Source organism: Schistocerca gregaria, chromosome 7, assembly GCF_023897955.1.
Source record: "Schistocerca gregaria isolate iqSchGreg1 chromosome 7, iqSchGreg1.2, whole genome shotgun sequence".
Lineage (NCBI taxonomy): Eukaryota > Metazoa > Arthropoda > Insecta > Orthoptera > Acrididae > Schistocerca > Schistocerca gregaria.
This window is the reverse complement of record NC_064926.1, coordinates 270,311,945-270,326,254: the sequence shown is the minus strand read 5'-3', so window position 1 is coordinate 270,326,254 and position 14,310 is coordinate 270,311,945.

Genomic DNA, 14,310 nt, shown 5'->3' with positions numbered 1-14,310 from the left:
GTGTTTTCCTTCTCTGCTGTAGCGAGTGCTTTAATTTTTAATATGCAGATAAGAATAACCATGCCCTATCTCTCTGGTTGCATAATCCTTTACTGATAGAATGACGTCGATAGAATTGATTACGAAATCAAAGAGATTCCGCAAGGAACCATAACGTTAAGGAGAACATTACTTGTTACATGATTGCTACACTTGGATGAGAGAAAACTCGTTTTTAATTAATTTCCTTTTCATGGAGTATTATTGTCTTGTCTTTTCGCCTGTATGCTACACACCGTTCCTTTCAACCTCTTGTAATTGACGAGGATAGCTGTCCTTCCTTGAGAAATGCTAATTTAAATCTTGAATGAAATTACCAGAGTAGTCGTACTGACGTCAGGTTCCATTGTTGATTTTTAGGTAACTCATAGAGTCAGATATCACTGTATTGTATTGTATTGTATCTTATGGAAGTGGTGACCTAGAAACGACGTAGCCCTCAGTGGTTCTCAGCCCCACAACAGGCTACTGCAGTCCACTCACCCCACTGCCGTCCCACATCGAACCCAGGGTTACTGTGCGGTTCAGCCCACGGTGATGGCAGATCTTACCACACTCAAGGCCTGGTTTCATTTATATACCCAGGGGAGACTTAGATGGCTTAAGTACGATTGGATGGAATTCAAGGTAAAATTTGCAAGCATTGGGCAACAGCAATTGCAAGGTAGTGCTCGTAATTGTTAGCCCGAGTTTACAGCAATCCTTTTTTTTGCTTATCAGTTAAATAAGCCTTCTTATCCTCCAATAATGATATTAATTATTGTCCACATCTAATAATATGCCACTGCTGTAGTTATTAAATATTAATGTAACTTTGAAATTGAAATAATTTGTTAATCTGGCACTCAGCCAGTATTGGTACCTATGTCATTGTAATGGTCAGTGTCTGTTATTGGTTATGGGTTATGATTATTCTGAAGTTTTAAATAGACTTAACTAATGAAATCCCATATCGCAAGTTATCTAGTAGTTAACAGGACCCAAACAAACTCATTTTTATTTAATTCACTCCTAGTAACAATAAGCTTTAGCCGCTGCTGCTGCGAATTGCTGTAAACCACGTAGAGGAAGGCAGTCATGAAAAGAGGTGAGCGCGAAACTGAGGGCCAAAACAGAGACACTGACACACCACAACATGTCATGTACTCTAATCCAGTAAATTCCGTTGCACAAGCCGAATTCCTTATCAATTGTAAATTTTTGTTGAAAACGCAATCAGATATTGGTTCCACATACGATACAATATGCTACTGAAATAGGAAAAAAAGAAAACTAAAATGTAATGCAATGCTTAGTACCACCAGCGGTGACTCTCAGTGTAGCTTGCAATGTCTGTATGTAGGTCTGTAGAAGTGTCTCTTTCGAAGTATGTGTCCCTTAGTGAATGAAGGAGAAATATTTTTCGAACCGTAGGAGTTCTGTGGACTATCGGATTTGTGTATGTTCCAACGATAGCTGACAACACATGACTGGTGCTTTTCGTTTCCGTGACACGAACTGCCGCCATCATGTCCTATGAAGCGTGTTCCTCGAAAATGTTAGCGACCTCCCGCCACGCCGAACGCATACGAATCTTTGCTTAAGGATACTGCGCAGCTTGGCAATAAATCGGGAGCGGTGACGCGATATTGCCATGCGCGTTCTTTTCTAAACTGCCGGCGGCGGCACTGGAAACTTTGGCAAAGATAGCAATAGAGGAGGGAGGAGAAAATAAGAAAAAGAAAACTAAGCACCATTTTAGTGGCGTATTTATTTCCAAGGGGCTCTCCGGAGGATGTCCACGGGTGGTGGTGGGGGGGTTAGGTGGGGGGGGGGGGGAGGTGGCTAGGAAGAGGAAGGCGCAGTGAGGGAGGATGTCGGCTTGGAAAGACGGGCGGAAGGTTGGGAGAGGGGAGGGGCTACGTTGATAGGAAGTGGAATGTCGACGAAGGAGAAGTGCATTCTTGCGGGCAAGAGTAAATAACGGCTAGCCGTAATGAAAGAAGAAGAGTCTGCGGCGGTCTGGAGGGACCGCGGGAGTGGCTGCGGAAGAGAAGTGGAGGGCGCCGCAAGACGGACGCCACAGCAATACGGACCGGCATTCCCCTGTCTGCTGGCGCCCTGCATGAGCCCCCAGCAGCGGCCACCAAGCCGTGGGCGTGCTCTGTGGCCGATGAGGACCGCACCTCCACTTCTACAACGGCCTTCAGTAACTAGATGCACGAACTTACTGGATGACTCAGTTGCTCCCAACACCGCTTTTTATTCATCCCACAATGTTACAGCTGGCCATATGCGAGATTTTCGTTTCTCTCGCTCTATACGCGAAACTACACTACAATCCATTAAAATTGCTACACCAAGAAGAAATGAAGATGATAAACGGGTATTCATTGGAAAAATATACTAGAACTGACATGTGATTACAAAAAAATGGTTCAAATGGCTCTGAGCACTATGGGACATAACATCTGAGGTCATCAGTCCCCTAGAACTTAGAACTACTTAAACCTAACCAACCTAAGAACATCACACACATCCATGACGGAGGCAGGATTCGAACCTGCGACCGTACTGGTCACACGCTTATAGACTGCAGCGCTTAAAACCGCTCGGTCACAACGGCCGGCATGTGATTACATTTTCGCGCAATTTGGGTGCATAGATCCTGAGAAATCAAACCCAGAACAACCACCACTCGCCGTAATAACGGCCTTGATACGCCTGAGCGTTGAGTCAAACAGAGCTTGGATGGCGTGTACAGGTACAGCTGCATATGCAGCTTCAACACGATACCACAGTTCATCATGAGTAGCGACTCGCGTATTGTGACGATGGCTCAAATGGTTCAAATGGCTCTGAGCACTATGGGACTTAACATCTGTGGTCATCGGTCCCCTAGAACTTAGAACTACTTAAACCTAACTAACCTAAGAACATCACATACATCCGTGCCCGAGGAAGGATTCGAACCTGCGACCGGAGCGGTCACGCGGTTCCAGACTGAAGCGCCTAGACCGCACGGCCACAACGGGCGGCGTATTGTGACGAGCCACTTGCTCAGCCACCGTTGACCAGACGTTTTCGGTTGGTGAGAGACGTGGAGAATGTGCTGGCCAGGGCAGCAGTCGAACATTTTCTGTATCCAGAAAGGCCCGTACAGGGCATGCAACATGTGGTCGTGCATTATCCTGCTAAAATGTAGGGTTTCGCAGGGATCGAATGAAGGGTAGAGCCACGGGTCGTACAACACTTGAAATGTAACGTCCACTGTTCAAAGTGCCGTCAATGCGAACTAGAGATGACCGAGACGTGTAACCAATGGCGCACCATACCATCACGCCGGGTGATACGCCAGTATGGCGATGACGAATACACGCTTCCAATGTGCCGTTCACCGCGATGTCGCCAAACATGGATGCGACCATCATGATGCCTTAAACAGAACCTGATTTCATCCGAAAAAATGACGTTTTGCCATTCGTGCATCGAGGTTCGTCGTTGAGTACACCGTCGCAGGCGCTCGTGTCTGTGATGCAGCGTCAAGGGTAACCGCAGCCATGGTCTCCGAGCTGACAGTCCATGCTGCTGCAAACGTCGTCGAACTGTTCGTGCAGATGGTTGTTGTCTTGCAAACGTCCCCATGTGTTGACTCAGAGATCGAGACGTGGGTGCACGAACCGTTACAGCCATGCGGATAAGATGCCTGTCATATCGACTGCTAGTCATACGAGGTCGTTGGTATCCAGCACGGCGTTCCGTCTTACCCTCCTGAACCAACCGACTCCATATTCTGCTAAAGTCATTGGATCTCGACCAACGCGAGCAGCAATGTCACGATACGATAAACCGCAATCTCTATAGGCTATCCGACCCTTATCAAATTCGGAAACGTGATGGTACGCCTTTCTCCTCCTTACACGAGGCATCAGAACAGCGTTTCACAATGCTACGCCGATTAACTGCTGTATGTGTATGAGAAAGCGGTTTGAAACTTTCCTCATGTCAGCACGTTGTAGGTATCATCACCGGCGCCAACCTTGTGTGAATGCTCTGAAAAGCTAATCATTTGCATATCACAACATCTTCTTGCTGTCGCGTCTATGGCACTTCATTTTCGTGCTGTAGAAATTTTAATGGCCAGTAGTTTATTAGGCCCGGAAGAACGTGAACAGTTATTTTTTTTTTGGAAATTCAATGAAGTTAAATTCTGTAAAGGTATTCGTTTCTGCTTGAGGCAACTGTTCTCGAATTATTGAGTGGCACTCCCTCCTACCATAGAACAAGAATTTCGACTAAAGAACTATTCCCGACATTCCATCCTTTTGATCTACATTGATTGTGTTATTATGCCACCTGCATAATCAGCTACTTAACAAAGACCTACGTTTTTAAATGGAACCCCGTTAGTTTTGTCAGCACATCTGAACACATAAACAAATACGTAATCAGTGCCGGTTGTTGCATTGTAAAGTGTTAATTACATCCGGAGATATTGTAACCTAAAGTTAACGCTTGAGTACCACTCCTCTGCTGTTCGTTCGTGCGTATCGGAGAGCACCGAATTACGTCGGGATCCATAGGGAACGGTGATGGACCTTAGGTACAGAAGAGACTGGAGCAGCACATTACGTCCACATGCTAACAACTTTTATTGGTCTTTTTCACTGTCGCACATGTACAGTCATACTCAAAATTATCCGAACGACCTGAACTGCATTTCGCCTGATTCGCATGCAACCGACATAAAACGGCTATCTAGCAGGTCGTCTAAATCGCTCCTTGGTACAGTCGTTAGATTATTGAAAATCGTTCCAACAAGTCAACACTAGAAAACACTGCTCTTTATCGCAATAACTCATGATGTAAAGTAATACCACGTTGCTACAAATATCAGGGAACACCTTATCACAGATACGACTGTCCTTAAGACTTGTAAGCTCACATTTATTACAATAAATGGCATACCTGAAATGGTACCACTGTCATTATTACATCAGATAGGTAATGCAGGTAGTAAGTTTGTCGTATTCTTGATTTCCTCTTCTAAGTATCATACAGTACTTATTATTTAACACAAAATTATAATAAAAAATTAAGTTATTCACGAGCAGCTAGTTGAGAATATGTATGAATTGCAAATGACACGACGAATCGTCACGTTCTGCATATGGATTCAAACCCAGTTCAGGCACACTAATCAAAGATTTCGTGATTGACGCAAACTAGCAGTCATTCCTGATTAGGCATACAGAGAGTGATATATCTCGATTTTAGACAGTATCAGTTAGCAAATATCTACTTTAAATTACATATCGCATCATTTTTAAAAGACGCGGATTCCTGCCCGGCATCTCTTGTCCCTATTAACGAACTACGAGAGGCGTTAAATATTGCTTGTTCACAAGTAACTTACCTCAGATGCCGTGAGGTAAAGCTTTGGGTGGGACAGGAATTCGAACTCAGAACCTAATCAGATTGATTTCGAAACACAACCAATTGCGACGTATTGGATTTCTTTGCCAGTAACTAGATGATTTAACTGAAATGACGAGAGGAAACATTAATTTTTTCCTTCCCAGGACTCCAACCCGGCACCAATCGCTGTAATATTTTAGAGAAAACCAACGTTAAATATGGGTTTGTTGCATCAGCAGCGACATGTGAGCATGTTTGAATTAGAAATAATATGATAAAGAGTTCAGTGCTCACTGGCAATAGAGCCCCACACATATCGTTGTTGACTACACACAAAGAGACGTCAGCTACCAAATTTTTCTCCACCATCACCTCGGAATAACATCTTGAACTTACAGTGCGTCCCACTGGGAGTCAAAAACGTCAGATATCGTTAGTGTTGACAACGAATGGAAAAATATTAAAAATCAAAAATATTATCCACCCGCAGATAGATGTACTCAAGCTAGAGCTTGATAATACATAATGAAATCTTTAGTGCCGTGTCAGGTTTCGAACCCATTCAAACGTAATACGTGGAGAAGTTGAGGAATCTGCAGTTTTGAACAAACAACAAATTGTAGCCAGCTGTATTGCCAAGAAGGGATCAAATTCCGCGTTAAGGGTGGTCTGAGTCGCATTCTCAGTTCAGAACCAATTGTATCGACATACAGAAGCTCAGACAAAAATGGAATAACGGTCCTGTGACTCTACATAGCGTTTATTTCGGCACTAGAAATAAATAACTAGTATAAGACAGGTTGCTGCTGATAGAGTTTCTACATGTCGCCACTCCAGTCTATTTTGTGGTTCAACCTAACGTCTATATGGCAGAGAAGGAATATCTTCCTTAATGTAAATTTCAGACTACACTGCCATTATATCTTCTTCACTTGGTGTAGTCAGAAGAGGAATGGAATCTTTGTCTCCCTACCTGAAATCACTGACAGAAGTGGGAATCGAAACCAGACCATAGGTATAAGATTCTACCATCAGTCCAACAGACCACCAAACATTCTTTTCTGTGACTCATTTTTCTATTGTAACACCGTTGCACCATACTGTATGAGAATTCTGACACAGGCTCCCTGTAGTAAATTGCAGCATGTTCAGTAAATTCATTTACTTGGTTAACCGAATCACCATGAAATAGCTGCCTCGGCTACCCAGTGTATACATTCAACTCTATTTTGTAATCACCGAAAATAAGTCACGTAACTGCACACAGAACGGCCAGCAGTGTAGGATGCAGAAATTTAAATAGGAAGTGTTCCTTTCCACTTGAGCTATTCTATTGCGCTATCTGTTTGTAAAAAACGTCGTGCAGCGCAAAAGAAAAGCTGTAACTGTTTCTCTCAGAAGTCTAGACTCGGCCATTTGCATTATCTCGCAGCGCTGTGGTATGTAGAAATTCTGGAGGACTTCGTCTTTCACTCAGGAGGTGTGTTGCAATGTGTCAGCTAGGAGCGTGATGGGAAGTGTCGTGCGCCATAGATTAGATGTCGCGAGGTCGGATACGTTTACAACAAAAATTTTTTTAAACGTAATTCTGCTGTCTACTGAAGTCACCATTCTAATGGAATTTTGAACATAATTCCCTTCAGTTCTCAACCCAAAATAGTCGCATGTGGAAAAATGGCTAACATCTGTGACATTTTGTTCTTTTCAGGTTTAACAGACAGCCAGGCAGCAGATGCATCTCGAAGCTTTTATGTTATGTATGAGGAGAGAGCATCGAGCCCAAATACTTCAGTAGAGTATTTTCTACCATAGCTGTCGTGTGGTAGGGGCATTTTATTCTTCTTAAAACATTGTTTGACAGCTTTTACTCAGAACAAGGTTTCTACATGCATATAATCAATAAACTGCATGTCCATCTTCAGACTGTTATAGATAACATCAGAGAATTCGCATATATCGTTGATGATTAATTTCCCTCCCATGTTTACTATTGTTTCAACAACACTAAAGGGAGCCCTACGAAAACTGTGCACTGTATTATAAGAAATGAAATAAAACTACCCACGATAACCTTACGCCGAAAGTCTGTTTTAATAAAACTGAGTATCTGTACACAAGCATGTCTCTATCGATAGGAATTAGTAAAATACTACTCACTTAGATTTTGATTTGGTCTGTGTTTAATTGGTATGCTGTATCATACTCAAGAGCTATGCAAATGTGGCATTTCATAAATATAGTTATGTATTTCTAGAAACCCAAAATTTGCTTCTCAACAGCGGAAAGAGGCATTACTGTTGTGCAGCATTGTAAGTTTTTCACCATTGCACTATGAGCCGAAAGTATTTTATTACGATTTCGTTATTGAAGTTTGATCTGTCTGCTTGTAGCTCTTTGACAGAAGGGGTAAGAAACGTCGTAGCCAGTGAGACTGGAACTGCGAACCATAACAGACGCTTTTTCAGAGATCAGCATGTTACCACAGAGCTGACGAACAGGTTAGTGTGTGAGCTTCCTCTTATGAGGCCAATAGACGCTAAAACTCATAAACCGCTGTTTAAAGGACGAGATTAGTTGCGATTTCCACCTGCAACGTCTTTCCGTGACTGAGAACCGTAAGTTTACAATCACACAGGCGTTTTCGTGCCTCGATTATAGTCGAGCACAACAAACAAAGAAAAATGAAATAATAATGTGTGTGTGTGTGTGTGTGTGTGTGTGTGTGTGTGTGTGTGTGTATGTGTGTGTGTGTCTGTGTGTGTGAGAGAGAGTGAGAGAGAGAGAGAGAGAGAGAGTGAGAGAGAGAGAGAAAGGGGGAGGGAGGGAGGGTGGGAGGGGGAGAGGGGGAAATAAAATGGAATGGGAGAGAGAGAGTGTGTGTGTGTGTAAAAAATTGTTGTAAAGAAATTGAATCATGGTATGTGAAGAAATCTTTAATTTAAAATGACACGTTCCACATCATTCCGAAATGTCGTATTCATGATCTATGGAACAAGAATTAATCTAATCTAATCACATCATATTGATGACTAGCCATGAAGAGTCATGAATTACCGAAACTTTTGCCAACACCAGTAACCAAATCTTAACTTCAAAATAAAAGACGAAAACTTTTGCATTAAACCGGGAACCCTATGAAGACCCTTTCGTCCCTGTTAGCTAACCACGAAAGATGTCTGATATACCTCCGTTTTGGAGTAACAAAGTGCGCATGCATTTAAAGATTAAGTGCAAGATGTGAAGTTCTGTGACGGAGATACGAACCCAACTAAAGAAAATCAAATGTTACGTATCGGTTTTTCTTACGAGCTGCCAGGTGTTTGAATCTAAAATAAGGATACAAAGTTTTGTGCCTAAGTGGCAATCGAACTGCACACCTACGGTGCATTGACGAATATTGCTTAAGTATCAGTTGCTTACTCACCAACAGTAAGATGTCTGCGTGTTTGACCAGAAATAACGACAGCTATTGCGATTGTTGGCAATAAATGTACAGACATTAAAAATGCACGTTAATTTTCACTAGCAGGTGAGAGTGCACGTGATAGGGTTTGAAATGAAATTATCAATATTTTTGTACTGGATCCTTTGGAGGAGACCTAGGGAAGATTGCACTCTTGGGAAAATGAACGAAATGATTGAACTATAATGTTCTGAGAGATTGAGATCCTCGAATCAGGAGATACGAATTCGAGTCACAGTCCAGCACCAAATTTTTAAACGTCTCTAGTTCAATCAACTACAAGTAAAATAAGAGACCTGTTCCTTTAAATGGCTATCGGTTCATCAAGTGAAATAAAATTTTCTAATGTAATTGAGTTTACTGGCGAGTGTATTTCTGTTTGCTATGACTTCCGCTATGTCATTTCTTAACGTAAACCGGCTCTGCCCAGTTGTTAATGAAGGAACGTGATGTTTAATGCGCATTATGGATTATAACGTCTTTCAATAGAGGTTACCAGAATAAATCTGTTCCTACCTCTTAAAAGTAAATTCCTCCACCCACGCAGTGCACCTGTGATAATTCGTTCCACAAGACCATTGTGGCCACATTTCCCTGCCTCAAGAGTGTGCTGAAACAGATGATGTGGTTAGCTTACAAAATTCGTCACAGTGGAAAAAATGAGAGTCTATTAAATGGTTAAGTAGAAGTAAGCTTCTGACGAGGAGATTATGTTATTCTCAAGTCAGCAGGATGTAAAGACTCTTCTAGGCATCACAGGCTCGATGTAAAGCCACTTTGAATTTTCACAAACTGATCAATTTTCTTAGTTGAAGAGAAAATCCACTGTGAAGTGTGAAGTTACAATTCGATTATTACCGTCATTATTACTATCATTTTATTCATACCGCTGCTGGAACACACATGCTTGAAGATAATGTAATGCCTTTTAGTTAATATAGAAGTTGTTTCCCAAGAACAGGTTCTTTCCCTGTCTACGGAAACCTTTTCATGTTAATATCAAACAGCAGCAATTACTCGTAGATTTAATTAAAACTAATGTAATTTAGGAAGACTTTATGTGATAACAAAAAGGCGCTGTCTTTCTTCATTTACTTGCGCCTAGAAATGGCTGTTGAGTACTGCCAAACCAAAAGGCAAGAGATCTTACTGCCTACCGATATACGTCGCTGTCAGTTCTTCCACACGATTTGGTCGACATGACCTGTTGCAAGTTATGTATGACAGAATATGTTTTAGAAATCAATTGTTTTCCTTTTCAATAAACAGATAGATTTTCAGTTCAAATTTAACATTCACTTCTATAATGCAGGAAAGTATTTCACAGTTGCAAATCTCGCATCCGACTCATTGACCTTACACTTAGTCGCTGACCATAAATACTATCTCAAAGTGACACAGTTTAAGTAACCTAATGTAGTGAAGACTGTTTGCCAGTGCTCTTTCTCACCCATAAGTACACTGTGTGTATGCAATGCATACGGATTAGAATTTAGTGGTGCTCTCTCTTCCACTTCTGTATACAATATGCCTGACCTAAACGAGCCCTTTATCATTATAGGTGCTGGGCAGTGGAACATCATACTGACAACAGCAATGTGCTTATACAGACAACCTGACTGTTCTTTTTACCTGATTTTGAAATCATTTAAATAAAACAACATGACCTTCCAGTGGGAGGCATTTCGTCCCCCTTTTCCTTCAGTGTTATTTGTCAGTACGTGTGTTCCAGCAGCGGTATGTATAAAATGGTAGTAATAATGACGGTAATAATCGAATTATCCAGGGACTTCACACTTCACAGTGAATTTTCTAGTACTAAGAAATTTGCTCAATTTGAGAACATTCAAAATGGCTTTACTTCGAGCCTATGATGCCTAGAAGAGTCTTTAAATCCTGCTGACATAACACAATCTCCGCTTCAGATGCTTACTTCTACTTAACCATTTAATAGACTCGCATTTTTTCCACCGTGACGAATTTTGTAAGCTAACCACATCATCCGTTTCAGCACACCCTTGAGGCTGGGAAATGTGGCCACAATGGTCTGGTGGAACGAATTATCACAGGTGCACTGCGTGGGTTCAGGAATTTAGTTTTCGAGGCAGAAACAGATTTATTTTACCTCTGGTAACCTCAAGAGAAATACGTAAAACTCCATAATCCGCATTAAACATCATGTTCCTTCATTAACAACTGGGCAGAGCCGGTTTACGTTGGGAAACGACATAGCGGAAGTCATAGCAAACAGAAATACACTCGCCAGTAAACTCACTTAAATTAGAAAATTTTATTTTACTTGATGGACCGATAGCCATTTAAAGGAACAGGTCTCTTATTTTACTTGTACTTGATTGAACTAGAGACGTTTAAAAATTTGGTGCTGGGCTGTGATTCCGATTCGTATCTCCTCTTTCGAGGATCTGAATCTCTCAGAACACCGTTGGTGTGCAGTTCGATTGCCGCTTAGGCACAAAACTTTTCATTTTATTTTAGATTCAAACACCTAGCAGCTCATAAGGAAAACCGATACGTAACATTTGATTTTCCTTAGTTGGGTTCGTATCTCCGTTACAGAACTTCACATCTTGCAATTTATCTTTAAATGCATACACACTTTGTTACTTCAGTACGGAGGTATATCAGACATCTCTCGTGATTGTAAACTTACGGTTCTCAGACCCGGAAAGTCGTTGCAGGTGGAAATCGCAACTAATCTCGTCATTTAAACAGCGGTTTATGAGTTTTAGCGTCTATTGGCCTCGTAAGAGGAAGCTCACACACTAACCTGTTCGTCAGCTCTGTGGTAACATGCTGATCTCTGAAAAAGCGTCTGTTACGGTTCGCAGTTCCAGTCTCACTGACTACGACGTTTCTTACCCCTTCTGTCAAAGAGCTACAAGCAGACAGATCAAACTTCAATAACGAAATCGTAATAAAATACTTTCGGCTCATAGTGCAATGGTGAAAAACTTACAATGCTGCACAACAGTAATGCCTCTTTCCGCTGTTGAGAAGCAAATTTTGGGTTTCTAGAAATACATAACTATATTTATGAAATGCCACATTTGCATAGCTCTTGAGTATGATACAGCATACCAATTAAACACAGACCAAATCAAAATCTAAGTGAGTAGTATTTTATTAATTCCTGTCGATAGAGGCGTGCTTGTGTACAGATACTCAGTTTTATTAAAACAGACTTTCGGCGTAAGGTTATCGTGGGTAGTTTTATTTCATTTCTTATAATACAGTGCACAGTTTTCGTAGGGCTCCCTTTAGTGTTGTTGAAACAATAGTAAACATGAGAGCGAAATTAATCATCAACGATATATGCGAATTCTCTGATGTTATCTATAACAGTCTGACGATGGACATGCAGTTTATTGATTACATGCATGTAGAAAACTTGTTCTGAGTGAAAGCTGTCAAACAATGTTTGAAGAAGAATAAAATGCCCCTACCTCACGACACCTAATGTAGAAAATACTTTTCTGAAGTGTTTGGGCACGATGCTCTCTCCTCATACATAATATAAAAGCTTCGAGATGCATCTGCTGCCTGGCTGTCTGTTAAACCTGAAAAGAACAAAATGTCACAGATGTTAGCCATTTTTCCACATTCGACTATTTTGGGTTGAGAAGTGAAGGGAATTATGTTCAAAGTTCCATTAGAATGGTGACTTCAGTAGACAGCAGAATTGCGTTTAAAAAAAATTTAGTAGTAAATGTATCCGAACTCACGAAATCTAATCTATGGCGCACGACACTTCCCATTACGCTCCTAGCTGACACATTGCAACACACCTCCTGAGTGAAAGAAGAAGTCCTCCAGAACTTCTGCATACCACAGCGCTGCGAGATAATGCAAATGGCCCTGTCTAGACTTCTGAGAGAAACAGTTACAGCTTTTCTTTTGCGCTGCACGAGGTTTTTTTACAATCTGATAGCGTAATAAAATAGCTCAAGTGGAAAGGAGCACATCCTATTTAAATTTCTGCATCCTACACTGCTGGCCGTTCTGTGTGCAGTTACGTGACTTTTTTACGGTGATTACAAAATAGAGTTGAATGTATACACTGGGTAGCCGAGGCAGCTATTTCATGGTGATTCGGTTAACCAAGTAAATGAATTTACTGAACATGCTGCAATTTACTACAGGGAGCCTGTGTCAGAATTCTCATACAGTATGGTGCAACGGCGTTACAATAGAAAAATGAGTCACAGAAAAGAATGTTTGGTGGTCTGTTGGACTGATGGTAGAATCTTATACCTATGGTCTGGTTTCGATTCCCACTTCTGTCAGTGATTTCAGGTAGGGAGATAAAGATTCCATTCCTCTTCTGACTACACCAAGTGAAGAAGATATAATGGCAGTGTAGTCTGAAATTTACATTAAGGAAGATATTCCTTCTCTGCCATATAGACGTTAGGTTGAACCACAAAATAGACTGGAGTGGCGACATGTAGAAACTCTATCAGCAGCAACCTGTCTTATACTAGTTATTTATTTCTAGTGCCGAAATAAACGCTATGTAGAGTCACAGGACCGTTATTCCATTTTTGTCTGAGCTTCTGTATGTCGATACAATTGGTTCTGAACTGAGAATGCGACTCAGACCACCCTTAACGCGGAATTTGATCCCTTCTTGGCAATACAGCTAGGCTACAATTTGTTGTTTGTTCAAAACGGCAGATTCCTCAACTTCTCCACGTATTTCGTTTGAATGGGTTCGAAACCTGACACGGCACTAAAGATTTCATTATGTATTATCAAGCTCTAGCTTGAGAACATCTATCTGCGGGTGGATAATATTTTTGATTTTTAATATTTTTCCATTCGTTGTCAACACTAACGATATCTAACGTTTTTGACTCCCAGTGGGACGCACTGTAGGTTCAAGATGTTATTCCGAGGTGATGGTGGAGAAAAATTTGGTAGCTGACGTCTCTTTGTGTGTAGTCAACAACGATATGTGTGGGGCTCTATTGCCAGTGAGCACTGAACTCTTCGTCATATTATTTCTAATTCAAACATGCTCACATGTCGCTGCTGGTGCAACAAACCCATATTTAACGTTGGTTTTCTCTAGAATATTACAGCGATTGGTGACGGGGAAGGAAAAAATTAATGTTTCGTCTCGTCATTTCATTTAAATCATCTAGTTACTAGCAAGGAAATCCAATACGTCGCAATTGGTTGTGTTTCGAAATCAATCTGATTAGGTTCTGGGTTCGAATCCCTGTCCAACCCAAAGCTTTACCTCACGGCATTTGAGGTAAGTTACTTGTGAACAAGCAATATTTAACGCCTCTCGTAGTTCGTTAACAGGGACAAGAAATGCTGGGGAAGAATTCGCGTCCTTTAAAAATGATTCGATATGTAATTTAAAGTAGATATTAGCTAACTGA